Source organism: Tachyglossus aculeatus, chromosome 21, assembly GCF_015852505.1.
Source record: "Tachyglossus aculeatus isolate mTacAcu1 chromosome 21, mTacAcu1.pri, whole genome shotgun sequence".
Lineage (NCBI taxonomy): Eukaryota > Metazoa > Chordata > Mammalia > Monotremata > Tachyglossidae > Tachyglossus > Tachyglossus aculeatus.
The window spans coordinates 36,016,314-36,019,561 of NC_052086.1; the positions used below are offsets into that span (position 1 = coordinate 36,016,314).

The 3,248-nt window shown below is 42.0% G+C and overlaps 1 non-coding gene across 1 annotated transcript; it reads right to left on the reverse strand.

The window, feature by feature from the left end:
• Positions 1-1,475: 1,475 nt before the first annotated feature.
• On the reverse strand, positions 1,476-1,611 carry LOC119942930. Its single transcript, XR_005455423.1, has one exon. It is a non-coding gene; the product is annotated as a small nucleolar RNA SNORA7 (small nucleolar RNA).
• Between the last annotated feature and the right edge of the window lie 1,637 nt (positions 1,612-3,248).

A 3,248-nucleotide genomic window follows, 5' to 3' on the forward strand; every position in this document is an offset into this window, starting at 1 on the left:
TGGTCTCTTCCATTACCTTTAAATAGATGGTGGGAGAGCTTCTACTTCTGTACTTAGCTTGTGGGATGACCTCGGGCAAGTCCCTTAACCTCGCTAAGCCTTAGTCTCCCCATCTGTAAAAGCAGGGTAAAGATCCCCACCAAGGATGTTGTGAGGACAGAATGAGAAGAATGAAAGGGCTTTGGAAGAATAGGAGCCAGTCTACGAGTTCAACCTATCAGCATTTTACAAACAAGAGAAGAAAGCAGTATAATGTGAAGTCATTAGGTCAATAAGCATATTCCACCAGCACTCAACAAGCCACATATTTTCAACTGTTTGACCAAAATAACTGCCATTAAGATTTCTTTTTGTTCTCTCTAAAGACCCAGACCAATTTTCAATATCTCAAATTCTCTATTTAAATTCCATTAAAAAAATGCAGGCTCTAAAAAAGCAAGTTTTTTTTTAAAGAATGCAGAGCTGCACCTCTCACTGCAATCTCCAAATCCTGGGGCATAACTATTGGTCCAGACCCCAGCAGAAAAGAAAGGTGTCTTCCTATTAGCGTAATGAATGCATGCAACAAACGAATGTCTGATCTTCTTCCAAAATGCAAAGCCACTTTTGCCAGTACAATGAAAACTCTTTGTCTAAACCTCCCTAGATGGTAACCTGAGCAGAAAGTTCTCTTCCCAAAGTGTACACAAACCCCTCTGGAAACTTCTCAAACTTCTTTCTAGTCAGAGTTTTTCCTCCATTCTCACTGCAGTCTCGACCTAGCCCAAGTTCTTTGTTAAGAATGAGAAATAGTTTTCGGTGATTCTGGTCCACCTCTCAAGTGTTGGGTGAGGGGAGTTGGCATCCCATTACCATTCCTGGGGGTAGGCTCGTAGAGCAATAATAATAAGGATAATAATAGTCTGTGCCTCAGGTACCTCATCTATAAAATGGGGATTAAGGTGGTGAGCCCTATGTGTGACAGCAACCATGTTCAAGCTGATTAATTTGTATCTACCCCAGTGCTTAGTACAGTGCTTAGCACATAATAAGCGCTTAACAAATACCATGAAAATAAGTGAAAAAAAATACTCATCTGCTGTGTGAGCTTGGGAAGGTCACTTCACCTCTCTGTGCCTGAGTTACCTCATCTGTAAAACGGGGACTAAGTTGGTGAGCCCCATGTGGAACGGGGGCTATGTCCAACCAGATTTGCTTATATCCACCCCAGTGCTTATTACAGTGCCTGGCACATAGTAAACAATTAATTGTCTTGTCTTATGTTGTTGAGTTGTCTCTGACACATAGCGACACTATGGACACGTCTCTTCCAGCATACCCCACCTCCATCTGCAATTGTTCTGGTAGTGTATCCACAGAGTTTTCTTGGTAAAAATGTGGAAGTGGCTTACCATTGTCTCCTTCTGCACGGTAAACTTGAGTCTCCATCTTTGAATCTCTCCAGTGCCGCTGCTGCCCAGCACAGGTGAGTTTGGGCTTGTAGCAGATTACCTTCCACTCGCTAGCCACTGTCCAAGCTAGGAATGGAATGGGTAGGCCTCTGCTTGACTCCCTCCCGTAGTCAAGACTGGTAGAGTACTGGAAACTCTCCAGGTGCGAACCTGAGAGGGATAAGCACTTAATAAATACCACAATTATTATTATTATCACTGTTATAATTCTTATTATTGGTATTGGTATATAAGTGTTTGCCTAAGCACTGTCCTAAGCACTGGGGTAGATCCATAAATTAGACTTTAAGCTTGTTGTGGGCAGGGAATGTTTTTTTACCAATTCCATTGTATTGTACTCTCCCAAGCACTTAGTCCAGTGCTCTGCACACTGTAAACACTCAAATACCATTGTTTGATTGGACAGTCAGATTGGACACATATAATCAGATTGGACATATTTCCTGTCCAACATGGGGCTTGCAATCTAAGTAAGGGGGAGAACAGGTATTGAATCCTCATTTCACAGTTGAGGAAACTCCAATTCCCTCTGAGAGAACAGACAAGTCAAGTAACTTGCCCAAGGTCACAGAAGAGGCATGTGGTAGAATTAGAATTCAGGTCCTCTGACTCCCAGGCTTCAGGCTCAGTCTGCTGTGCAGGTTGAAGTCTGAATTTGGTTACAGATTGTGCTTGTGTAAAGGGAATAAGATGATAGGTGGAAATCAGTGATTGCAATCAATGATAGTTATTGAGCTCAGTGTGTGTAGAGCACTGTAGTAAGTACTTGGGAAAGTACAGTACAACAGAGTTGGTGGACATGTTCTCTGCTCACAGGAGCTTACAGTCTAGTTCACTTTTCCTGCTAAACAATCTAAGTTTTGAGATCTCTCCCCCACCACTACCTCTAGCACTCTCCTTCTTTATCACCATATTAAGCCCTTTCTATGTGCTGAGCACAAAGTTCTGAGATACATACTGCGTAACAACGGGATGGTCTCTATATGTTGCCCATTTGTACTTCCCAAGCGCTTAGTACAGTGCTCTGTACACAGTAAGTGCTCAATAAATACGATTGAGTGAATGAATGAATGAATAATTAGATCAGATATGATCTGTCCTTTGCTTTTTCTCTTTCTCTTCTCAACCTTCTCCTGAATTCACCATAAATTCAAAGCAAGATAGGCCATTTTATGTGCAGTCACAAAGAAAGCAGTCCTAGTGACTCATTCCTTCACTCATTAGAACATTCCAATTTTGTCATGGGGTAGGGGGAACTGGCTCTGAAGGTCTGCTTAAGGAAGCTCTTAAAGTGAGTGGAAATGTTCTGGCTTCAGAAAAGAAAAGGGGGAGGGGGAATATTAATTTGTCAGGGACCAGTAATCCTCTCAACTGAAAGCAAGAAGATTTTGCTTTGTCTTTTAGTCATCCTCCAGACAGAGGATTAAAGACTTCTCAGTGATCTGCCGTGACACAGAGCCATTTAATTCCCTTTAATTTGAAAGTGTCCCATCTGAAACTGGTGTGGTGTCCCTGCTGTTATAGCAGGCAGAATCAGCAGTGGGGGCAAAAGCTACTTCCTCAGGATGATATGTCTCCATATTAACCTTTGGAAATGTCGATGACTCTCAATCCATACACAGTACTTAGCATTGATATTTGCTCATTGATTAGAAATAACCTCTCTGGTTACATTTCAAAATCCATTCTGAATAAATGCTGGCAGAAGGAGAGCTTAAACCCTAATAGTCCTTGCAGGTGCTGTGCTCTCTCTGTTTCTGAACCAGGGTGCAAAGTGCTTTCTATTTTTCTAGTATT